The sequence below is a fragment of the Typopeltis vanoorti genome, chromosome 13 (genome assembly GCF_054136105.1).
Source record: "Typopeltis vanoorti isolate ZY-2024b chromosome 13, IOZ_Tvanoo_1.0, whole genome shotgun sequence".
NCBI lineage: Eukaryota > Metazoa > Arthropoda > Arachnida > Uropygi > Thelyphonidae > Typopeltis > Typopeltis vanoorti.
The window spans coordinates 59,525,970-59,552,688 of NC_143561.1; the positions used below are offsets into that span (position 1 = coordinate 59,525,970).

Below are 26,719 nucleotides of genomic sequence, written 5' to 3' on the forward strand. Positions count from 1 at the left end.
ATGTATCAGAACGTGGTACATGTTTTGGTGACCAGTTTTGAACTGTTGTTCAGTCTGTATTATTGATATTGGGGAGGACCTGACAGTAGATGTTCAGTTGTTTACTGCTTATGAAGAGATAGGCAGGGCAATATGGGATGTTGCTGATTGGTAGCACTTAAATAGGTTAGAACTCTAGGCAAATGATAATGGTTTGTCAAACCAATGTTAGTAACTTGCATTAAAGTACATAACTTTGGGGAAGTTATGCACTTGGTGTATGCAATCAGATTTCCATATTATATTTCTTGGAGTTATAGTGCATAAGCAGAAACGGCGCTAGGGGCTTTGGCGTCCACATGCAATTTCTATCTAAGCGCTCCCTGTAACGATCTGGGCGTGTGTGGTTCTTTTACGATAATAACAATTTAAATTATTTGAAATTTCTTAAATAAATTTTGACAGAACTGCCACACGTTGGTTCGCTAAATGTAATGAACTGGGGGTGTTGACTAGGCAGGATAATCATTAAAAATCCGAATATTCAAAAAATTCTCAAAAGTTAAAGCAAATTTTGATAAAGCCACTTCACTTTAATCGTTGAATGTAATGATACAGGGATTATAGCCTTCTCACCGACCAGAATCACTAACAAAATTAAAATGAATTTTAATTAAAGTTAAAATTTATTTGAACTAAAGTTTAAAAAATTCTTTCATTTTATAAGTTAGTAAATTCTTAGTAACTTGTAAAAAAGTTTTAATAATTTTTATAAGTGAACTATCTTTTAGGAAAATAAAAGAATCTCAAGATAGATGAGAAAATAAGAAAAGAATTCAGAAATAATTAGAACATTTAATATAAGTATTCAAAAAATAACATCTTTACAGAATAACAGAAAATAAATTAAATTGCATAAATATACTTGAAATTTTTTTAATTAAAATTTTAGGGTTTTTGATTTCATATTCACAAAATTAGAAATAATGGTCTTAACGTCTAATTCCCCACATATATCATTTTCAATAGCTATTAATGCCAAACTAACAAGCCTTTTTTGTGACATACTTGTTCTTAAGTAGGTTTTAATCAATTTCAACTTGGAAAAGGAACGTTCACCGCTCACTGCACTAACAGGTAAGGTTAACAGTATTCTTAAAGCTATTGAAAAGTTAGGGAAAGATAACTTATTGGACGCAATAAAATTAAGAATATCGAAAGGGTTTTGAATATTTAAATTATCCTTCCGAAAAATATCCCTGAAAGCACATAACTCGTCATATAGTTCTATTGCATTTACTTCTTTTATTGTCGCTGTCCTTCAAGAGAATCTAAATCGTCACAATGTTTTCGTAAATCTTTGTTATTAATTTGTAGTAATCTATACAAGAAATTGAAATTATCATATGTTTTTAGTTGTTCAAAACGTTCTATTAATGAACACATTGCAACGTCTAGAAGTGTATAAAACACATTCACTCTAAATTTATCTTCTGGCGATTGTGGTGTTTCGTCATGATGCTCCTAGTCAAATTGTCGTGTCTTCTTTCGTCGCCGAACTTCCGTACCAGTTTTAAATTCTTGTTCTCCATCCACCTCTTCGCTCAGTTCTTTTGCAGTTTTTAGAACTTCTTTAAAATTTGTATCTGATCGATACTCTTGCAAGAATATTTTTAAGTTTTCGATAGATTGTAAAGCAAGTGTAATGTTCATATTTTTGTCTTGAAGCATTTTATTCACAGGTTTATTCTGTTAAGTAAATCATGCCAAGTTATAAGAGAGCAAATAAATTTGTAGTCCTTTATTTTAGCATATAATGTTTGTGCTTCATGCTGAGTTCCTTTATTAAAATTTTCATTATTTAAAATTTCAAAAAGTGCATCATAAATTTCTCCTAACTGATATCTTAGAGAGCAGATTGCATTAATTTTACTTTCCCATCGCCTTTTTGATGACTGTTTCAATGTTAAATTTTTTACGAACTTTAAAAGGATTGTCCAATGTTTGTAAGAGAATGAAAAGAAATTGTGTATTTCTTGAATAATTGCAAGGAAACTAATTGTATCTGCATTCACTTTGGCTGCATTGTTAATGATTAAATTTAGAGTATGAGCAGCATGTAAAAGCTCGAGGATTTTTGTTCAAAAGGAAATTTTGAGCTCATATTTTTTTTCCCTTTCATATTTGCCGCATTGTCATACACTTGACCTCGCATGTCTTCAATGGGGATGTTCCATTTTTCCAGTTGTTCCATTATTGTTGCACATAAACCACGTCCTGTGGAATCTGATATATCTCCAAAACCTAAAACGTTTTTCCTGATCTTTGACAATTCCATTGTCACAGGAAACAAAGCGAATAATAATGGTCATTTGTTCTGTTTTACTTGCATCAGGTGTGCAGTCTAAAATTATGGAATAACATATAGATTTTCGAATTGATAATAAAATTGTATCCCTGATTGCGTTACTTAAAGTTTCCAATATTTCATTTTGTCTGTCTTTACTCGAATAGCGTTCTCTAATGTTTTGATGTAGGGCCTTTTCAACATGATTTTTCCATAATGGGATCAAACTTCGCAAACAGTTCGATTAATTTTAAAAAATTGCCGTTATTCCTTTCATATAATTTATCAAATGATCCGCAAAAAGCTAAATTTTGGCTACCAAGGAATTTTATAATTTCGGTCAAGCATTCTAAAACACTCGTCCAATGTTTCTTTTCCATTTCATACATGCTTTGAGTCTGGCAATCAATAGTAATTTTGATTATTAAATTTTTATAAAGTTCCTTCCATTTTAAGAAATTTTTCATGTGAGTTAAACTAGTCTCATGTCTATGCAAAGTTGTACTTACATTTCTCCAATCGTTATAACCTTCTACAAGACTACTTGATTCAGTAGGTGCAAAATGTTTGCAACAAAAGCAAAAAACAGAATTTAAAGTTTCGGAATAAATGAGCCATGTTCTGGGCACGAGCTCCCCATTTTCCATTTTTCTGTTATAATACGTGTCACAAAATTTACGACCATATGTATCTCTGGGATATATTATATTTTTCTTTTGAACAGTCCCCATTTCAATAAAACAACTCGGAATTTTTCATGAATATTTCTCCATTCACCTGGATCTTCTAAATTTACAGAGACAATTTACAGAAACTAACAATGTGTTAGTTTCGTGGTCAACTACAACTAAATCTTCTCCTGTTTTTCACTTAAATCATGCGTCTTGTTATCTTGTTCAATAGTTGCAATAGTACTTGCATGCAAACTGATTGATATACACGGTACTTCAACTCTGGTTTCTGATGTATCAAGTTGGTTACAATCTTCTTCATCTTCTTCTACAGCTTCTCCCACTTAAGTGGGGTCACTGTTTGTTATGAGTTTCCTCCACACCTTCCTGTCTTGGGCTGTCACCACATCCAAGTTCTTCATCTTCAAGTCCTCTTCTACCAGCTCCCTCCATCTCTTCTTTGGCCGCCCACGCTTCCGCCTTCCTTGCACATCCATCTGCATGACCCTTCCCACATGTTCGTCCTCCCTCCTCATCACATGACCAAACCATCTCAACCTTGCCTCCTGTATTTTCGCTCCTAAGTTCGTAACTTTCACTGTTCCCCTGACATAGTCATTTCTCAGATGATCCTTTCTGGTCACACTGCACATCCACCTAAGCATTCTCATCTCTGCTACTTCCATCCTGCTGATGTTATTTTTTCTCAGGGCCACAGTTTCTATAGCATATGTCATAGCTGGCCTCACTACTGTCCTATAAATTTTGCCTTCCAGATTGATCGGCACCCTCTTATCGCATAACACTCCAGCCATCTCCCTCCAGTTCCTCCAACCCGCTTGTATCCTGCATCCCACTTCTCAGCTCCTCCATCTTCTTCCACTGTTGAACCTAAGTATCTAAAGTCTCTCACCTTCCTGATGACATTTCCTTCCAGCTCCAGATCTGTCTCCTGGCCACCGCCCACTGCGCAACACATATACTCTGTCTTACTTCTGCTCAGTCTCATACCTCTCTCTTCCAGTACTTTTCTCCATCTTTCCAGTTTAGTTTCCGCTTCTTCTCTTGAATCTACACACAGCAAGATGTCATCTGCATACAACATTGTCCAAGGTGCATCTTCTCTCACCGTTACCACCTCCATCACAATATTAAACAGAAACAGACTTAATGCTGACCCTTGATGCAAGCCAACTGTTACTTGAAAACTTTCTGTCTGTCCCAAACAGGTCCGAACACTTGTCTTCACATTTCTGTACATTTCCCGCACCAACCTGACATATTTCTCCGGCACCTTCTTCTCCCTCAGACACCTCCAGACTTCTTGCCTTGGCACTCTATCGTATGCTTTCTCCAGATCAATAAATACCAGATGTAGCTCCCTTTGTTTCTCTCGATATTTTTCCATCATCTATCGTAACCCAAAGATAGCATCTGTTGTTGATCTACCAGGCATGAAGCCAAATTGTTCCTTTGCAATCTCCACCTCCTCCCTCAATCTACCATCAAGAACCCTTTCTAGGATCTTCATTGTGTGGGACATCAACTTTATTCCTCTGTAATTTTTACAGTCTTGTGCATCCCCTTTACCCTTGAAGATGGGAACAAGAGTACTCTCCCTCCATTCCTCGGGTATATTTTCCTGTTGGCAAACTTTCATGAACAGGTCCCACAGCAGGTCAATTCCCTCTTCCCCCAGTGCCTTCCATGCCTCCACTGGAATTCTGTCGGGGCCCACCGCTTTTCCATTCCTCATCCTCTTCGTGGCCTCCGTCACTTCCATTCTACTGATGTTCTGCACCATCCCCTCAAAAGGCTGCCCATCTCCTCTGTGAGTCCTTGCATTTTCCTCATTCAAAAGTCCCTGAAAGTATATTTTCCATCTGTTTCTTATGTCCACATCCCTCCATAATACTCTTCCTTCAGCATCTTTGATCTGCCTCACATGTAAGATGTCCTTAGCTGCTTTATTTCTACATTTCGCTAGTTGGTAAATTTTTCTCTGTCCTTCCTTTGTTTCTAATTGATCATACAGATCTTGATATGCCATGGCCTTTGCCTGTGCCACAACTCTCTTGGCTTCTTGCTTTCTCTCTTTGTACACCTCTCTGTCCTCTTCCACTCTTGACTCATCCCACTTCTGCTTTGCCTTCCTCTTAGCTGTCACTGCCACTTGTGCATCATTATTCCACCACCAACCCTCCTTCTGCTCTTTAATCTTTCCAGATGTCTCACCAAGCACCTCGATTGCACAGCTCAGGATTACTTTTGAATTATGTTTCCACCAATCTTGTACACTTTCCAGTCCATCCGAAATCCTCTCTAACACTCTCTCCCTAAAACGATTCCTCACACTCTCCTCTTTTAAGCGAAACCACTTAATTGTCTTCATCCCATGGCAACCAGAAGTTCTTATCTTCGATCTTATTTTAAAGTCTGTGCACAGCAGTCAGTGTTGTTGTGCTACTTGATCTGTTGGAATTACTTTACAATTTGTCACAACCTTAAGATGTTTTCTTCTAGTCAAAATGTAGTCAATTTGTGAGCTGTTGTTACCACTTCTAAATGTTATCAAATGTTCTTCCCTCTTGAAGAAAAATGAGTTCACAATTGTCAGATCAAACGCTACTGCAAAGTCCACAACCCTCTCTCCTTCCTGGTTCATCATTCCCACTCCGTGGTCACCAAGCACCCTTTCACAGTCACTATTCTGTCTTCCTATGTGCCCGTTCAAGTCTCCTCCGACAATCACCATCTCATTTTCTTCCAATTCCCTCATTTCTTCATCTAACACATTCCAGAACTCATATTTTTCCTCTGCTGTACAACCAACTTGCGGGGCATATACACATAATACGACCACCCGCTCTTCTCCAACACCCAATTTCATTCGCATGATCCTGTCGTTCCTTCTACCCACGTCCAGTACTTCACCCTTCATTCTGCCACACACCACAATTCCTACACCATTTCTTCCCTCGTTATTCGCTCCAGAGTAGAACAATTTATATCCATCTCCCAATTCCTTTGCCTTTCCACCTTGTCTCCTGCACACATAAAATGTCCAACTTCCTCTTCCTCATCATGTCTGCCACCTCTCTTCCCCTTCCAGTCATGCTTCCAACATTCAGTGTTCCCACTCGCAACATCCTCTCCACCTGCTGGGCTCGCTTCTTTAACCTCACCCGCCCTTGATGCGTTAGCCCTCGTCCACTTCTCACAGCTGTAGGGCGATGTGGCTGCGCGTCGCTTTAGGGGTACGCCCTAGCCCTTATATCATTTTCTCTTCGACTCATAATCATAGTTTGAGTTGGCACTGAAGTTTTCCAACCGGATGCCCTTCCTGACATCAACCCTCGTATTTGTCTGGGCTTGGGACCTGCACCTATTGAGGCTAGCTTGCCTCCTTCGGTGGCTGCATAAGACGAAATGACTTAGCAAGATAGGAAAGACTCACCCCTAGCCCTCGAATACTCTAATAACATCAGGGGGAAGGAGCAAGGAGAGGAGAAAGAAGCAAAGAAAGAAGAGGAGGGACCAGTCTACAGAATAATATAACAGATATATATTACATGAAGTAAGGCATGGTCCAGCATCAGGTACCTCGGGTTTGCCATGCCCGTACTCACTAAAGTGAGCCCTTGCGGATTGTAACCCTTGGTTACAATCTGCATCAGAATATTTTAATATGTTAACAAATTTATTAAGAGCCCCAGTTTCTTTCTTAATAACTGCTTCTTTCGCAGCATGACGTTTACGATTTTGTGCACCGGATAACTTTTTTTAAAATTTTTGATTCCATTTCTATTTTATACCCACAAGAAATTATTACACAACACGATACAGAGACGAAATAATAGTCTGCATTGCGCTGCTGTCAGTAGCCTACTGAGATGCGTACCATATGACTGGCTAACTAGCAACAAATCTTTTGTACGAAAATTCGTTTCTGCACATAAAAAAAGTTCCCCGTTTCACTTTAGATAGACTCCAGTAGACACAACATTCTGCAGGCAGGCATTTATCTTGCTCTCGCTGCAAAATTGTAAATAGCTGGCTGATCAAAGAGGCAGCAATATAAAATTTTTAAAAATTTTTATTCGGTGTATCCGGCCTTATTTATTTTAATATTGATCATTCTAAGAATTTTTTGTTTATACGCTGCCCTGGTGGTGGCGGTGGCGCCCCCCTTCATAGCGCCGCCCGCATGCCCGCTTCTGCCGGCTCTGTGCATAAGTTCAAAGGTCACATAATGAAGATTCCAAATACAATTTAGTGAATAATCATGATTATGAAATGAACATTGACATTTGAGGATAAGGTCTTTTCAAGGCTTTGGTAAGACTTCACCTGGATCAAGCACGGATTTCATCTCCCAGGTTCTTAGAGGATGAAGCTGTGGAATGCAAAGATGATATTGGAATTTTAGAATGTGGACTGCAGATGCTGTTAACAGCAGGAGGAGTTATATATATATATATATATATATATATATATATATATCTTCTGAAAGGGTATTATTGGATATTGGTTGATGAAATTTTTTTTGTTATATGGAAGGTGTAGGAAGACCAAGGGACATCCATGGAATTTGAGTGTGTGTGTGTGGGGGGGGGGGTTAAAAATGATGAAAATTGTATTTTTTTTTCTCAGAGCAGTGAACGAGTGGAACAACTTACCTGTAGAAGTGGTGAGTGTATCTAGCATGAATGAGTTTAAGAGAATAATATGATAACTGGTGCAGGTGATATGGTCTTCCTTGATGAGTTTTTGACTCTATTAAGGTCCTTGTAAATAATAATATCCTCCATCAATTGCCCTCACACCTCCTTTCCAAAAAATTGGTGTTAAAGAATTTATCAATAGGATCAAAGTATCTGCTGTTACATAACTATTACTTTATTTTGAACGTTTAATAGCTTATCACAACAGTTTAAAAAAGTAAGAAAGTACTGAAATGCTCTTCTTTCATGAATATTTCCCCAAAATTACAATGCACAGTTGTTTGTGGGGTAATAGATTTTTTTTTTTTTTTCCTGAATGCCCTTCCATTTCTGGAATCTGAATTAACAAGAAACAAAAAAAGCAATACTAGAAAAGAGCCATAAAACATTTCATCTGGATTTCAAATAAAAGTTGATATTTATTATGAGACTCAGAAGAAGTTTCATAAATTGAAATTGGTAACTTATGATTTTAGCAACCATGGTTTCAATTATTGCTCAGTATTAGATTATTAGCTCACTTCCAATATATAAATTTTAAACACATGTTACTTTGTTAGCTCAGTTTCTTTTACTTGGCTTCTGAGGAAAAACAGTGTTGCAGTCAAAGGCTATTTAGTAATTCTTTACTGTTCATAGTTTTAAAAAATTTTTGTCATGAATATTATATATTGTATTTTTCATTATTTCCTTAAAATGGTATTGATATCTCAGGATATGTACTATGTATTAATCCATGGGGATTAATAAGATATTCCATATTGCATTTTAGTTGCATTATCTTTTTGCTTTTAAGAGTTAGATATTTTTATTGTTATATACACCTGTTTTTGTGTTAATATTTTTAATAAATCAAATGCATTATTTATTTAGTTGTTACTACACATATTCCCACCCCCATTTCTATTTGCCCTCATGATTTGTTTTCCGTGTTAAGCTATTTATAAGGGTCTATTTTTATCTAGACACTCACTGCCAAGTCTTGCTACTTTTACTTCTAGGCTACTTCCTTTTCACTGATTTCTGTTTAGTGTCCCCCTGCTACACAATTTATTTTGCTGCCAAGTTTACAACTTGAAATTTAATGAGACCCACCTACTTTCTGTACTAAGGTCAAACTTTTATCTGAATTTAAATAGTGCACTATGTTATTAATCAAAATCAACTAAAATTTCAGTAAATAAAATTTCAGAATTAAGTTAAATAATTATTTTGTATGCAGAGAAGGATTTCATTAAATAATGCCACAGGTAAGATGTGTTTTGGAGTATATTTTATTTTTGAATCATACAACACTATTTCCTTTTAAGGAAAGTGACCAAAATGACATGTCGGGGTTAAGAATTTCTTACATTTTTCATCGCAAATTTATGCACTTTGAAATATGATTTGTGTACACACACACACACACACACACACATACACACACACATGTGTGTATATTAAATTAGAAAATCTTTTGAAATCATGATTTAAAACTTGTATTCATTTTTAATGATAAAACGATTACTATTTATTTTAGTGTACGTATGTCACCTAGTAAAATTAGTTAATAATCCAATAATTTGCGCAGTTTCAAATTAAGTAATACTTATATGCAGTTGAGCAAATCACATTTGTAATTTGATAGTTGTAATCTATTTCTTTGGATTGCATCTTAAAAATAGATAAACCATAGAATAAAATAGAACTTTAAATAGAAAGAAATATTTTTATTTTTTTATAATCATTAAAATCTGAAAGCAATTTAAATGACACTTCAGAAAATTACAAAATTGCAAACTAACTTTCACATTTTAAATTTTTATTAATTTTGCTAATTTCACTAATTACTTTCAGTATTTCAGGAGCATTTATACTTTGTGGCATTTTGTTTCATGGATATTTAAACTCCAGTAGACATCGCACTAAGACCTCACTTGAAATTATCGTGATGTCCTTTTCAGAAAAATATAAGTAAAACTTGCACTTTGTGCCATTGCCAATAGCAGTTGATAAACACAATTCCAAGGTAATATTTTTTAAAATGATTTTTTTTTTATTAACTCCACATGTGAGAGGTTGCAAAAACTAGGATTGCATGTACTGCTTTGCGTGGCGTTGCAGTATTATCTCTTTCTACTGCAAGACTTTTATTGTGCCATTATATATTAGTAATTTTTTTCATATATCCATGGAATAAATATTTCATATTTTTAGATTACAAAGGGAGGACATAGTTTTCTGTAAATTTTAAATTTATTATAGAATGTAGTTGAGTCAAAATAACTCCAGGGAGGATTGGTGTCACAAGATCATAGAACTTGTATTTCTCAGTTAGTATTGACTTTGCTCTTGGTTTGGAAGACCTGTGTTCATATCTTGTCTTGGATATATGAAACCTTTATATAGGGACTTTCAACTAAAGACGAGTAATATGGTCTCATACTGAGTTGGCAGGGTTTTTACTCCTAGAAATTCAGGCTCTACATATTTCAAAATAGCAAACTAGTCAGAACAACACATGCAATTAACAGATCATGCAGCAAACCAGCCAGAAGAATATATGTAGTTAACAAATGATCCACTTCATCTGTAATTCTATACGATCTGCCATAGAATCATGTTGTAATTAAATCACTTCTTGGTCCACTTAATGACTGTTTATGCTAAAAAAAATCATATGGGGCCACTATTTTACTATTAGAATTTTGTGTTCTTCTGTGTGTGTTACTATTCTTCCCCCCTCTCCCATACATGTAAATGGACATTTAAATCAATTCAAATCCTTCACAAATAAATAATTATGCAGTACATTAATAGTACCTCCATAGTATGGGTCATATTATGGAGGAAGGTTGTATTAATCCTGATGTCAAAATTGGATATGTTAATTTCAGCCCTTTACTTGAAGCACTTACATACTTCTGAATAAATCCAGTACAAGTCTGCAGGATTCTCTGATTAAACGGAATAGCTCTGGAATAAAAATCAGCAATAGAAAGACAAAGGCAATGAAAATAGACAGAATATTGAAACATCAGTACATTCTGAATGGAGAACTTATAGAACAAGTGAAATATTTCAGCTATTTAGGCACAATTTTTAATGAAGATGGTAAATTAAATATGGAAATAGACATTAGTAAAACTGGTATGGTAGGAAGCCAGCTGAATACATTTATTTGGAATAAGAAACAAATTAGTCAAAACACCTAAATTAGCTGTATACAAGACAGTGTTTAAACTAATTTTAACTTATGGATCTGAGAGCTGGGATAGAAATAAAACACTTAATCAAAGACTGGAGACCTCTGATATGAGAGTTCTGAGAAAGATTAGTGAAGTGAACAGATGGCATCAATCGCAGTATCGCATTAAAAATGATATTAGGAAAGAACTTCTAACTCAACTAGCTCAACTATTAGGAATAGGAATATTACAATTGCAAAAGTATTCTTGTAGGTCTAACCCTAGAAATCAAATACTCAAGTCTGTATAGATGATTTACAATCTGGTTGGCAAGAGAATCTGTATACTACTTTGGTGTATCCAAATATTTCTTTGTATGTATGACTTTTTGTGAGCTTCAGGAGTGTAGCCAGTTTGCAACTAGTAGTAAAACTGATTTTTAGCCCTTATGTTTAAAAATCCATGGATGCCTTCAAATAACTTGGCTCCATGATCGACGAGTGTGAAGTGGACATGATATTTCAAATAGGACAGGCATGAGTGGCTATTAGAACCATGAATGGTATTTTATTGGAGTCATAAGGTAAACTAAGGAAAACTAAGATTCTGTATTGTGATATAGAGAGTATACCTATGGATGTGAGTGTTGAATGCTCATTAAAAGCTGGAGAAGACAAGTAAAATTTGTGGAAATTGGATTATTTCTGACAAAGTATGAGAGCTACCCATATGGATTGTCTGACAAATACATATATTTGAACAGAGATGAAAGTTGAACAGCCTGTTACGGAAAGGATAGAGGCATGTGCTTTGAAATGGTATGGACACTTTTAGAGAATGACAAAGAAGATCAAGGGCTACATGGAAATCATAGTAAGAATGATAGAGAAAAGAGGCTTATGGGTTGTGAACACTGGAGGAATCGTACAGAGTGACAGGCAGCTGTTGACAAGTGGAGAAGCCTGAAAGAAGTTTAAAAGATAGTTAAAAGCTGTATATATATATTCTGAATATAGGGTAATTTATCTTTTTTCATGAAGGAAAACTTTCTTTAATGGGTGGAGTGGTGAACTGAATTCTGGCTCTTTGTGTAATTTATCATTTGCATTGGGTATTCCCAGTTTTTTTAATGTGGATGACTGAATGACTGATGTTTTAATGGAGTGTGGATGATAAGAGTTGAAGCATAGGTAGTTTCTGATGTGTGTAGGGTTATGGAATATTTTGTTTCTGCTCGTATTATGGTCGTTAGATCTGATTAAAGTTAAAGTAAATTAAGGAAGTTTATAAATTTGTTACATTTATATTCTTCTCTTCGAGGATTAGGCATTTGCATGTTCCGGCTTCACTGGTCTTTCCATCTTGCAGCTGGTCTTCCCCCCCCCCCCCCACTCTCTCTCTCTCTCTCTCTCTTTCCCTTTGTCTATATCTATCCACCTCTTTTGGTAGCCGATATCTTTTCATCCTAAATTTGTTCTTTCCCATTTTTTCTATATTCTTTGATCTTTTTATTTACGTCGTAAATATCTAGTTCTTTTTTGATGTCTTCATTTTTTACATGGTCCAATTTTGTGCATCTTTTAATTGCTCTTAAAAATTTCATCTGTACAGCTTGTATTTCACTTTCATCTTTTTTTTTTTTTCAGTCCATGTTTTGAGACCATATAATAGAGTGGGAGTGGCCATTACTTTGTAAAATTTTAGTTGAGTCTCTCATCTTTTTTTATTCAATGTCCTTTTAATTGTTCCATAGAATTTTTGAAATTTCTTTATTTTTTCATCTATATCCTTATCTATTAGGTATGCTATTATGCAGCCTAAATAATTAAACTGTCATCTGTTCTGTTATTTTATTTTCTATAACTATTTTTGATCTAATATGATCTTGACCTTTAAATGCCAAGACTTTTGTTTTCTTTTGTGAATTTTTAAATTGTATTGTTGGCTTTTTGTTTAATCAGTTTATGACCTTCATAAGTTGATTTTTGAAGGTCATCTTCATTGTCTTGTAATATAATCTGATCATCTGCATACAGCATTGTATTGATAACAATTCTTCTGGTTAACTGGATACCTTGCTTTATTGTTGTTTTCCATATTTTAATAATCTGATCAACACACACACATATATATATATATATATATATATTGAAGAATAGAGTTGGAGATTAGCTACCATCCCTGTCTGACACCCTAATTTATTTCAATCTCTTTTGCTAATTTATTACCTATCTATAACTATTTTTGTGTCTTTCTATAAACTTTGTATCGCTTGTATCAAATGTAATTGATATCCTTGTTTTTTCATTATTCCATAGTTTTTCTCTGTGTATTTTATCAAAAGCTTTCTCATAATCTATAAGGGCCACATGAGTCTCTAAATTAAATTTAGACTCATATAGCCTAATCTCATTCATAGAGACTCATACTATTCTCCTCTTTTTTTCAATAATTTGTTTTAACACATCAATATTGTTGATGTGTTAAAACAAATGTGTTGAAAGAAAGAGAGGAGATTGGTCAGTCAGGTCAAAGATGGGGATTTTTCTGTGTGGAAGGCAAAAGAGAGAGAGAGAGAGAGAGAGAGAGAGAATAATTGTGGAAGGGTAACACTAATGGATAGCATTGATAAAGTGACCATAGTAAAGGATACAGTGGAATTATTTCATGAACACTAGTATTGTGTATCATGCTAGTGTAAATGATGCTGTGCAACATGCAGAAAGAACACAAATATCAGAGCTGAAAGAATCAGAGGTATATCAAGTGTGTTGTGTGGGTTAGATGTTAATAAGACCATGGGATTGGATGACACATCACCACATATTTTTAAGGAACATGCCAAATAATTAAACATGTCCTTGGCCTACTTATTTAATAAGTCTTGTAGCAGGAAAGGTTCCTAAGGAGTGGAAAGAAGGCAAAATAGTACTACTTCGCAAGCATGATTCTAGGACAGTTTCTGATTAGACTAGACTAATGTATTGGAGAAATTGGTTAGGAATAGAATATAGGATTGGGTTGATGGATATAGGATTCTCTATGATAGTCTGCATGAGTTTGCAAAGGGCAGGTTTTGTTTTAGCAGTTTGCTTTCATTTTATGATAAAGTGATGAATGTGTTGGATGCCACAATGACATTTGAGATTACCACATGACAGATTGGTGTATAAAAGCTGCAGAAGAAAGGATTAGATAACAGATTGGTTAGATGGATTGAAGATTTGCTTTCTGAACAATACCAGTATCTTGTGTATGATGAAAGCGGTCTCTCATAAAAGGAAAGAGACCATTTGCATGCCTCAGGGGTTCTGTTCTTGGACCCCCTACTGTTTAATGTATTTGTTAATGATATTTCATGTCGATTGAATAAGGATCTTGTAATGTTTGCTGACAGTGCAAAATTAGGTAAAATTATCAGCAGAATTGTTAATGTTGATTCTTTAGAGGAAGATTTGAATAGACTTATAGCTTTGACACATAAATGAGGATATAGTTTTAATATTAATAAATGCGAGGTGTTTCACTTTGGGATGCAGAGATATAAGGTTGCATATTGTATTGGTGCTGTGTGCTTCAGGAGGTGAATGAGATTTGGGATCTTGGGATGATGGTAGACAGTGGACTAAAGTTCCAAGGGTGTTTCACAAGTGTTCTGAAAATTACACATTGTATCGCTGCTGTCATACGTATCCCTACATTGACATGAAGGAATAAAGAGGTGTTGGTGTCTTTGATAAATTTGATCAGTCAGACCACACATGGACTATTGTGCTCAAATTTAGTCACCTAGTTTTCATTGTGATGAGGAAACACTAGAGAGGATGATCCAGATATGACCAAAGTGACGTACATAAGTGGAATGTCAGTTATGCAGAGCAGTTGAGGAAATATAGATAGCAGAGTTTGGTGGATAGGAGGAAGAGAGAGGTGATATAATAGTTGAGGGATTTTACCATATTAGTACAGAATTATAAAAAAAAAAAAAAAAAAAAAACAGAGGGAAGGGTAAGATGAGAAGCCATCCCTGGAATTTGTGTAAGGATGTGGAGAAAGGGTGTGAGAAGATTTTTTACATGAAGGGTGGTTGGTGAGTGGACATTCACACTCCCCATGCTCATAACATGTTGCCAGAATGTGTTGTGAGCACGAGGAGTGTAAATGATTTCAAAGTTCAATATGATAGATATGTTGCTAGTTAAGTTGGCTTCTTACAAGCGTGCTTACTAACTCCATGGAGGTTACTATAATAATAATAATAATACAGTAATCCACCATTTATCCAACCTTTCAGTTATCAGAATGGTAAGTTTGGATAATTAAAGTACTATTACATGATGCTCTGCAGAAAAGTCAGTTGATATGCAAGGCTGAGTTAATTGAAGGGTTGTTGTTTTGAAGGTCAGATAAATGGTAGATTACTGTATGATTACTGTGTCAGATAAATGGTAGATTAATCAGCTATGAAACACTCGATCCCTTTCTGAGAATAGGGGGAGTGTTTCATAGCTGATTCTGAAGATAGTCTATCAGACCTATAGCAACTTCCATGCAGCACAGATGTCTTATCTAATTCTGTGTGAAGGAGTATTCAAGGCTTGGTCTGCTAGTCTTGACTTGTTAGCTATATAGATTGTAATTTGTAGTTTTTATGTTCTTGTAGGTGGATGTTAAAAGACCAAAGTAGGCTAAGTTGCAAGCACAAAGAACCTTATACACTTCAGGATGCGTGTAAGGGAATGAATTATCTTCAGAGAATGGATGAGGTTGCTACTCAATGTGTGGTTGGTTTTGAAGGTGGCAGTATTTATTAAAAAATACTAGCTATCTTTTAAGATGTACCTCAGATATGATATAGGGGGATATGAATACAGTGGTATCTCGCTAATCCGAACTAATAAAAACCGTGCCCGTTCGGATTAGCGAAAAGTTCGGATTAACGAATTTTCCCCCAAGAGACAACAATAACTAGCGTTTAAGACAAAAATAATCAGATTCTAATGGTACATCAATTTAATTCTGTAAATAAATGAAGTAACTGATAGAAAAAAGCTACTGTACTGTAATGTAAAAAATAAAAATTAATACAACACACAAGTTTATTTTAGTAAAACATTTAGTTTGTATGTATCTGTATTGTTGAGGATTCTGATTTAATAAAATTGCATAGTTCAGTACATAAATTAATTTGCATAAAAATATCACTTTCTGGTACACAACACAAAAAAAAGTTTCACAAAATAACACAAAAAAAGTTTTTTGATTTCTTTGTAAAAAGTCGCTCATTTTCTTTGGCTTCTTGGAAGCTAAACTTTTTCGAATGCTTCTTCTCAGAGCTGCATTAGCAATAAAATTTTGTGGAATGGCGTATCATTCTGCTTAGCCCATTCTACACGCATATTAAAACTGTCAGTTGCCCTTCACGTTTTACATTTTTTTCTTCAAGTTCTTTTTCCTCATCTAATTCATTCTGTAACGTGATATTTATAATTTCAGCATCTGATTTCATTTCGATTTCACTTTCGGTTCTACCTTTAATCCATTCCATAATATCTGTTTCAGAAATTTCAATATCTGGATTTATATTTTTAACCAAATTATGCACATTTTGAATTTCCTCTTTATGTGTATCACTGTAGTTATGCTCTACTGTAATAATAATAAAATAAATAATAATAGTTCAAATAGTAATTATTAAAAAAAATAGTACACAAAATAATAATACGTCATAAATAAAAAAATATTTCTTTCAATCCGCAGTTCAGATTACTGGAGGGTTCAGACTAAAGAGGTTCGGATTAGCGAGATACCACTATAGTTTCATTTAGATTTTGTGTATCTGGTGTGGGAAGAATGGGGTGCATGCCATATTTTATCTGTTCTATAGGAGTTTAGCCATTGGCTAAAATTTTTTTACAAAAGGTAGAGTTCTGTGGTAAATGCAGTGTCATTGGAACAAATGGCACTGATTACGTTCTGAGGGTGCCACACTGTTGGAATGGATGTTGGTGTGACTGCTTATGTAAGTGCTGTCCAGTGTATGTAGTTTTCCTATAAACAAAAGTGGGATGAACCATTTGGCAATCAGTCATGTGACAAGTATGTCTGGGAAGGGAAGATAGTTGTGTGTTCTTTAATGAAATGTATTGATGTATTTTTGGATGGTGGCTGTTTAAGTGTGTTAAGGATGTATCTAATGTGTCTAAGCATGAAATCAAATAGTAAATACATCATCATTTACATTGGGGGTGGGGCGGGAACTCATTGCATTCCCATTGAGCTGTTTGTATAACCTTAGTGTATGGTAAATTTAAATAATTTAAATATGTTGAAGAGTGGCTGAGAGAACCAGGTACTAATGCCAGTTCATAAGACCAGAGAAATGACCTTAAAAAAAAAGCTGGTTGGACTTGATCCACTTGACTTATCAAAGTATAACTAATGGAGAGAATATGGTAGAGAAGGAAGTAATTTTGCAACTCTAAACTCTTTAATTTTCAAAAATAAACAAATGAGCAAAAAAAATCTGTGTAGTTTTTGCAGTAGCCCATGTTGAATTGCTACTTATTTCATAGTAATTTCCATTTATGCTGGTGTCTGTTATTAATAACAAAAAAAGTAGAAAAAAATAATAGAAATAAGATTCAGAAATAAAAAAAAAAGCTTCCTTGTTTTCTTTTGGTTATGGTTATATATTTTAGTTTATTATGACTGCTCCCTCTCCTACATTCTGAAGATCCCTAAGTCTGTGTTCTTTATTTCTGTTAAAACTTTGTTCATAGTAGAGTAAACCCTCAATTCTCTGACTGCTGCAGGAGTCAGTTTGCTAGTCATATATAATGAAAGAATTGGTTAACTGGAAGGTACAATATAGCATTATGTTTACAGTTATATATACCTATTTGAGGATTGGATAATTTGAAGGATGCTCCGGGAATAAGGATTGACTGACCTATTCTGTGGGATTTCTGGTTTCAAATCATAACAGGCCATTAGGCCTGATACGTTAAGGAAGAAAAAGAGAAGATAGTCAATTATAGATCTTGTTGCCTTACCATTCCAATTTATATTTATTTATTAATTTTTATGGCTATTTTGCCTTTTTTTTTCTTTAGGAGTACCCCTTGTATAATGTCATTGGCTTTTTACTCAATTTATTTAAAGCATTATTGATATTTTAGAGACATAGATAAACGAATAATATATGGAAAGAATAATTTTGGACCTTTACAGGATGTTTGAGGTTGTCTTCTTTTGGAGCAGCATCAGGCATATAACAATAAACATTTATATAATACTGCAAAAGTATGACCAAAAGGAAGGGGGTGGTGGAAAAGTCGAGATAGAAAAAAGCGGGAGTTAGAATTGTGGATAAAACAAAGGTATGCGAATTAAAAACTGAGATTCCAAGAATGGAGTATAAATTCTTTGAGGGGGGGGGAGGGGAGGAAGAAAGATAGAATATTTTTAGGAGAAAGGAGAAGAATAGAATATGGTGAATCAAATCAGGATTAGACTGAGTGTCATCTTCGGAGCTTGTGGGAAAAGTGGAGGCTATGTTATGTCGACTTAGTGCTTTTGTCTTGGGTTTATCTGTGTTGTTTTCCATTGGTCAGAATCTTGACCTAATTTTCATGTTGTGGAGCTTCAAACTCTCAGAGATTATGGACAATGTTTATGGAGTTTGTCACATTTTATGGCTATTGTGTGTGTGATATTCAGTCATTGTTTCTTCCTTTTGGTCATAATTTCGCAGTGTTATATAAATATTTACTATTATACTTCTGATGCTGTTCCAAAAGAAGCAACCTCGAACATCCTAAAGTAGTTTTATCCAAAATTGTTCTTTCCATATATTTTTTGTTTATCCTTGTCTAAAATATCATTAATGCCTTAAATAAATTGAGTAAAAAGACAATGACAACGTAAGTGGTACTCCTTAAAGAAAAATAAGCAAAATAGCCATAAAAAGTAATATCAATTTAGGAGTAGCATGGAAAATTTTCCAGAAATAATATATTTTTCCAAAAAAAAAAGTATTTTAAAATTATTGAAAATACAGAAGTCTGATAGCTCTTGACCATTGTCATTTATGCAATTTTCTTGTTACTGCTACTGCTGGCATACCTCATAAAACTGTTCGAAATCCTTGTTTCCTCTTTCTTCAGGGGCATAGACTCGTATGATATTAAAGTGGCTTCTATTTGTTTTTAATTTGACTATGATAATTTGATCATTTATAAACTTGTTTCCATTTATTATCACTTAAAATGGCCACTCCTCGAATCTCTGGTATGTTCTACTCCACTATATAGCATACATCATATAACCATCTATATCTTTTGTTCCCTTTAACTTCTTTTTTTGTTTGTTATCACAGCTATATTAATATTTTTGGTTGCTAGTTGTATTGCTAATTTCAATTCCTTTGTTATACTTCTTACATTCATCTGGCTACTTTTAGAATGTCTGAGATTCCTGATCTTTTATCTTTATCCTTTCCTGGTCATTGTTTTCATCCAATGAATTTTCCACTTGAAGTGTGTAAGTTATATATATATATAGAGAGATTTTTACTTGTAGGGTGACCAGCCTTACACAAAACTCACAGCTTGGAAGACCAGGGTATCTATCTCTCTTCCTTAGTCTGGCACCTACTTCTTGACTATCAGTAGCTTAGCTACTGCTGGCATAGCTCTTGAGGTCACTGATGAATGCATGCTTCCTTACCATGTCATGGTGGAGATACCATTATGCACGTCATATATTTCTTTTTATTAATGTATGTTAGTGTTATTTAACTGTTCTTGTTTTGATATATGAAAATGTGAAGATGAAATTTACTTACTGTGGAAATTAAAATTGATTTTTAAGAATAGGAAAGAATTATCATAGCATTATACATATATCCGGGATCAAATTTTTGTTTTCCTAAATTTCAGTACAAACATTTAATATTATGCTACTTGCAGCTGATAGAACAGTATTGCATCCAACAGACAAATATAAAGTGATGTGCGCGTGCATGTTAATGCATATCAGGGGTGAATATTCTGTTGTTAAAATTTTTGTCATGGAAATTTTCAGTGTGTTGCATTATAGCTTATTTTCCTGTGAAATATTTATTTTATTTTATTTTTTTATTACATAGTCTGGTAACATATGGCCATCTGTAATCGAGGCTTGAAAAAAATCGTTCTGTTTTAGAATATTATTCTGTATCCTATTCATATAATTTATTTCATAAATATTACACATAATTGATAACATGAATTTCCTGATGATATGTACCCTCATGAGGAGGGAGGGATGTATAGAATACATTGATGCATTTATTATTAAGTTTACACTATTATCTATCCTATTACCTATCCTACTCCAAAACAATATCTATCACTTGCCAGCACTTCAGTCATATGTTATATTTCTGTCTTCTGAGGTACTGCTGACTGAATCACTTCACCTCTGTCTTGGTCTTTTTTTTTTACCTGTCATTTTGGCATTGCAGTAGTAACTCTACTTAAAACTAAGAAAAATAATATTGGATGTTTTGACCTCTATATCAAGGTCATCATCAGGAATACATATATATGAACTAAAACATAAGCTACATCACACTACACATAAGTAAGCTATAGTATAACTGCTTTGTCAAAAAACACTAGCCTGGCATCCAATGAGAAAAAGAAAGAGGAAAGGAGTAAACTTTTAAATTAAAAAAATGAATACAAAAGAAAATGAAAACAGCTGAAGAATGAATACGAAATTATTAGCCAAACTTTTATGAAGGATGGCTATAACAAAAAAAAAAAAAGTTAAAGATGATCTTTCACGGTAATTCTACTAAAGATAAAAAATATTACAAAAATGCCATAGCCACCATACCATTCTTCAGGGGAATATCTGAGGAAATAGAACACTGCATAAATACAATATTAAGGTAACATTCAAACTCCCACAAAATTAAAAAGTATATTTATCTTATTCAAAGATCCCCTTCTTTACCTTGCCCACCCTGGGATTTTGTAAATTCCAAAATCGGGTTAACCTGCAACTTACCCTACATAGGGAAAACAGGATGCACAATTCCAACGAGAAAAGATGAACACAAATGGCACATTAAATTTCTTCATTATAAAACAGGACTTTCTGATCATGCATTCCAAACATGTCACACAATTAACTAGACAGGCACCAGGTCTGTGCACTGCACCAGAACATGGTTTGAAAAAAAATTCAAAAAATCTTGTGAGATGCTGATTTATCAATCCAATCTCAATATGAATGATGGATTAACAATTCCAAGAGTCTGGAAGCCCATTTGCAATCAATATAGCATTCAGATATGGAACATTCAGAAAAGAGATGTCAGAACTCCACCACACAAAAACTGGATCAGAAGATATAGACTAAAGACAACAGGGCTAGGATAGCAATTAATGTAGTTCAACTTTCAGTTTTTTTATCTTTTTTTAATCATTTTTATTTTACTTTATTGTACTTTTTGATTATAATTTTTTCTTTTGTATTATGGTTTTTTAATTCAATTTTATCATTTTTTTCCTTTTAAATTTTATCCTCCCTCACTCTCCCACTTTATTTCCCTTACCAGAGATAAGGTTATGGTTAATGTAAAAGGTTAACAAAACAGATATATTGTAAGCTACATCACATGCACATAAGCTATATTTTAGTTTATATATGTATATAGAGGATGAAACATGCAGTGTTATTTTCCTTAGTTGTAAGTAAAGTAATTGCTATAATACTTGTTTTTGTCTTCACAAATCCTAGACAGTGGAAACAACTGTTTTGTTAATGTTTCCTCTCCTATTTAGGTGACCATGATACCACCTTATATGAGCTCTGTTCACACATTCCTGAAGGCTAACAGTGTCAAGTTTCTTCCTAATATTTTCATTTTTAATGGGATTCTGCCTTTGATGCCATTTATTCACTTCTCTAATTCTCAGAATTATTATATCTGGTCTCTGATCTTTTGACCATCTGCTTATTTCTATCCCACCTATCAGATCCATAAATTAAAAATTGGTTTGAACACTTTTTTAGTGTTTGTTTTCTTCCTTATTCCATATTATTCAACTAGTTTCTTACCATAAGCTTTGCTTACGGTATTGTCTGTTTCCATATTTAATTGCCTTCTTCACTAACAATTGTGCCAAAATAGTTAAATATTTTACTTGTTTTATTGGTTCACCCTTGAGAATGTAGTTGTCTATATTCCTTCCTATTTTCATAATTTTGATCTGTTTATTGCTGCTTTTCATTCCAAATTTGTCAGTTGTTTTCATTCCAAATGTATTCAGTTTAGTGAGAGAATGAATCATGCAGACTTGCACTGGATGTATTTAGAAATACATCACCTGCATAAAGCTGAGAGCTAAGTTTAATATCTTCAATTTTAATATCATCTTTAATGGCACTTTCTTTCATAATGCAATCCAAGTAGATGATGAGTGGAGATTACACCTGATTTTACATCAAACCGACTTCTTATATTTCCTTTAATTCTAACTGCTGACTTCGAACTTAAGTTATGTATTACTCTGCATAATGTCACATTTATCCCATCTAATAGTTAGTGTTTTGAAAGCTTTTCTCTTGGCACCTTTTATGCTTTTTCCAGACCTGTGCAACTACACATCCTTATGTTACCATGATTTCTCAACTGCAAAGTGAAAATTTGACCTCTGTTTGGCCAGATTTTCACTTTACAGCTTAGTCTTTTCCTAGCTTGGTTGTCAGTAAATTAAAAAAAAAAAATGTAATAATAATTACTTATATTATTTTTAAAGATGGTGTATCCTGTTTATTAAAGATCTGCCTCTCCTATTCTTATGTCTTTGATTGCATTGACTTATTTTCTGGATTATACAAAAACCTGTTGATACTCTTGTGCAAAGATCATTCTCATTGGAACTACTAACACTAGTAACTTATTGGACTTACTAGTGTTAGCTGTTGTTTAGTTATTCCATCGACTTTTTAGGAAGTTGCCAGAAATAATCATAATGAAAAAGTAAAAAATGTTTCTTTGAAAATATTTTATTTTTTTTAAATTCAGACTTCTTCATGCTTGATCAGGATATACATTTTTCAAAATCTGAACTAATCATTTCAGGAATAAATGATGAAAAGCTACAAGACTACATTTGTGATTAATTTTAATCTGGTATCATTTTTACAAGATTTGTCTGTTTGTCTATTTCGGCAATTTCTGTAGTCAGTTACAGCATAATACCTTGAGCAATAATTTAAATAGGTTGACATGCTTCTAACCAAACAGTGTGTAACACATTAATTTTTTTTTTGGTTCCTGACAAAACCATGACTCAATTAGAATGATAGGCGGTTTTGTATGTGGTGGGGGATGAGTTGCATTTACTTAAAGAGGAGATTTCAATTTTGCTTCCCCATGGCATTTATTTATTATAGGCCTTGTTGCCTCTTATGTGTGGGAGTAATATAAAATAAATCATTAGTTTGGGCTAATTTGTTTATACCACTGTTTTTTAGATGTTCTGTATGAAAGTAAAATTTCGTTATGTTATCAGTAGAAGTTGAATTTTAAAAGAGGACAGTTAATAAATAATATAGTACATATTGCTGCATTTTATATAATGTATAAATGTGTGAAACTATATATAATGTACTGTAGGACTTAGGAGAGCAAAATTTATCAATTTTAAATCTTGAATAAATTACATATTAAAGACAAATTACTGTGTTGAATTCTGTGTATATGGATGTATTAGACTGGGAAAATAACTGCGTCAACTTTGGGTATGGTTTTATAACTAGTGGTGTGCTAGTAAATTTTTAAAAAGAACAACTATATTTAAGTTTCACTGATTTGCATGGGTTGCTTCCTCTTAGGGTAATGACTCTGCTTCCTCTTAATTTTGCGTGGGTTGCTTCCTCTTAGGGTAATGACATAGGTTCATGATGATTCTAGAAACAAAATCCTAAACAGGCTGCCCCATAGGGAAAGGTGCAGTGGAAAGGATGCACATGTATACAAGCTTATTGCTCAAATGCCACTAGCCATTGTGGACTGAAGTGCATGCTGTTCTATAGTTTATAGCTGATGTCAGTTTAAGAAGTGACTTGCAGATTTCTTGAAAATTTAACAACTTGCTTGTACGAGCTAGCTCCGGCATACCACTGGTTATAATGAAAAACATTGTTGCCTGTGAAATGTTGTTATACTGAAGAAGTTATATTGTTCTTCATTTGAAATATATTTTTTAAATTAACAAGCTATTTCATATTTTATTAGATTAATTTTTAATTAATCTAATATGAATTGAATTGCTTTGCTGATTACATTGCATCCTTCAATTGAAAAAGACCTAAGTTCAATTCTTGTCGTAAAGGGGAGAATCTTAATGTGGCTTTTTTTTTTTTTTTCAATTGAAGGTGAGTTAGCCAATCTAATATGGAGATAGCAAGGTTTTTTCCCTCCTGGAAACTCTGGGTTTTCATTCCACATACAGACAAATCGGCCTTCAGACGTGTAATTTACAGACAAAAAATTACTAGTGGTGGTGGTGGTGGGCAGTAGATGCCATTGGTGTAGATCAGGGGTCGGGAACCTTTTTGAACCAAAGAGCCATTCCACCAAAAAAATTAATTAAAACAAAATTTTGGGAGCCGCAACTTCAATTCGATTTTTCCTGGTGACTCAAAGTTGCAGTTAATTCAAACTTAGGTAAATTTGTTTTTAATTCAGTACTTCCAGATATCAAATACCACTTTTATATTTTCATATAAATTTTTTATATGTTCAATAAATAAACAACATTAAGTTTGATTAAGTTTTTAATCACAAAACATGTTTAATTAATTAAAAGAAACATGCATTAACCACAGTGAAAATTATTTAATTGTATATATTTCATCCGAAGTATCTTAGGACATCATCAGTACAGTAGTTTTAAACAATAATAGAAATAACATACAGTTATTCATGATTACAATAAAATCTCATTAAACGTGCATAACGTGCTACAATAGTACAAAAAAAAAAAAAAAAATAATAATTATTTAACACAATTTTGTATGATCTTACGTTCTTACTATTCCTAAAGTATGGGAAATTGTCATACAAAATTGTGTTAAATAATTAATTTTTTTTTTTTTTTACTACTGTAGCACGTTTAATGAGATTCTATTGTAATCATGTGCCTAACTGTATGTTATTCCTATTATTGTTTAAAACTACTGTACTGATGATGTCCTAAGATACTTTGGATGAAATATTTACAATTAAATAATTTTCACTGTGGTTAATACGTGTGTTTCTTTTAATTATGATCGCACCACAGGTTTCGTTATTTAAAAAAAAAAAAAAAAAATGTTTAAGTATAATATTGCAAAAAAAAGTCAGAATTTGTATTTCAAAAAGAATTAGTCCGAACAAAAATACAATATTATGTGTTTTAATAGATATTTGATTGTCTTAATTTAAAATTCACTAATGAGACTTGATTTTGCATCTTCTCAGCCAGTTCACTTAAATCTGGATTGCATGTCGTGCACTTTAATAGTAATCTGGGTTTCTAACTTTCATCAGTTAATTTGTTCCTATACTTATTTTTAATGTAATTCATTGAAGAGAAAAATTGTTCGCAATTGTACGTTGAACCGAAAAGAGTCAAAACCCCAAAAACAAAGTCGCCTGGCATTTGAATAATTAGTTTGGAAAGAATTCCAACATTTAAATATAATTTTCTGTGTGTTTCTTCCATAGTTTCCTCATTTTCTTCAATTTGTACTACCATTTCCTGAAGTTTTTGTACCCAGATGCTTTTATTTTAAATTTCCAGAAGCTCCATTTCTAGTTCTGCAATTGATATTCGGGGAAAAGCTTCAATATCTATTGATTTTAAATTGCAATTTAACGGATGTAATATAAATTTCATCATCTCCTGATGTTTTTTAAAATCCTGAAATCTGCTTGTAAATGAATCTAAAATTACAATAATCATTTCAGCAAATATTTTGCAATCAACTTTTTCTTGATTTAAATTCAGTCTATAATTTTTTAGATTTTCAAAATATATAAATTTTTCTTCAGTAACATCTTCGAAAAACACTCTTAGTTTCTCTTCAAAGGTGAGGACTTCCTCTAGTTATTGTAAGGCTGTGTTTCCCTTCCCTTGCAACTTCAAATTTAGCTTAATAAAATGTTCTGTCATATCAAGCAAAAAACAAAAATTTTGTATCCATTTGGGATTACTGAGAAGTTCCACATGATTTACGTTATAATTTTTAGTTGTTAAGAAAACTATTCTTTTAAGCACTGAAAAAACGTTTTAATGCTTTTCCTCTTGATAACCATCGTACAGATGTAAATGTCACGAAATCTTTATGTTGACTACCTAGTTCCTCTAAAAATGTGTCAAAAAGTCTGTGATTCAATGTCTGAAATTGGATGAAATTGATCATTGGTACAACAACATCCATCACTCTTTTTAGTTGTGGTAATAATCCTAAAGAATTTGCAACTAAAGCTTCTTGATGCAAAATGCAATGAAATGAAATAACTCCATGTGGAATATGAGTGGAGAATAATTTAACAAACCCCTTATTTTTCGCAATCATAGAAGGTGCGCCATCGGTCGCAATGCATACTATATTATTAATATTTATATTTTTATTCTGTAAACTTGTTAGAAGGTTTTCTGAAATATCTTGACCTGTAGTGTGTCCTTTAAGTGTTAGCAGATCAAGAAGTTCTTCTCGAATACCGGAAGATGTGATATATTTAACCATCACACAGAATTGTACGATATCGGAAATATC

The 26,719-nt window shown here is 33.5% G+C and overlaps 1 protein-coding gene across 17 annotated transcripts in view; it reads left to right on the forward strand.

Annotated features, from left to right (window-relative positions):
- Positions 1–26,719, forward strand: part of LOC150100204 (uncharacterized) — a 566,343-nt gene that overhangs the window by 43,882 nt on the left and 495,742 nt on the right. Inside the window, exon 2 of one of the 17 annotated variants that reach the window (XM_090402859.1) lies at positions 1,062–1,116. The exons of 14 other annotated variants lie outside the window; for them this stretch is intronic. The gene's annotated coding sequence lies outside the window, so the exon portion shown is untranslated. Of the gene's footprint in view, positions 1–1,061; positions 1,117–8,761; positions 8,972–9,685; positions 9,733–26,719 lie in introns of those variants that run through there. 2 more of the 17 variants (XM_090402858.1, XM_090402863.1) reach the window with 2 other exon arrangements.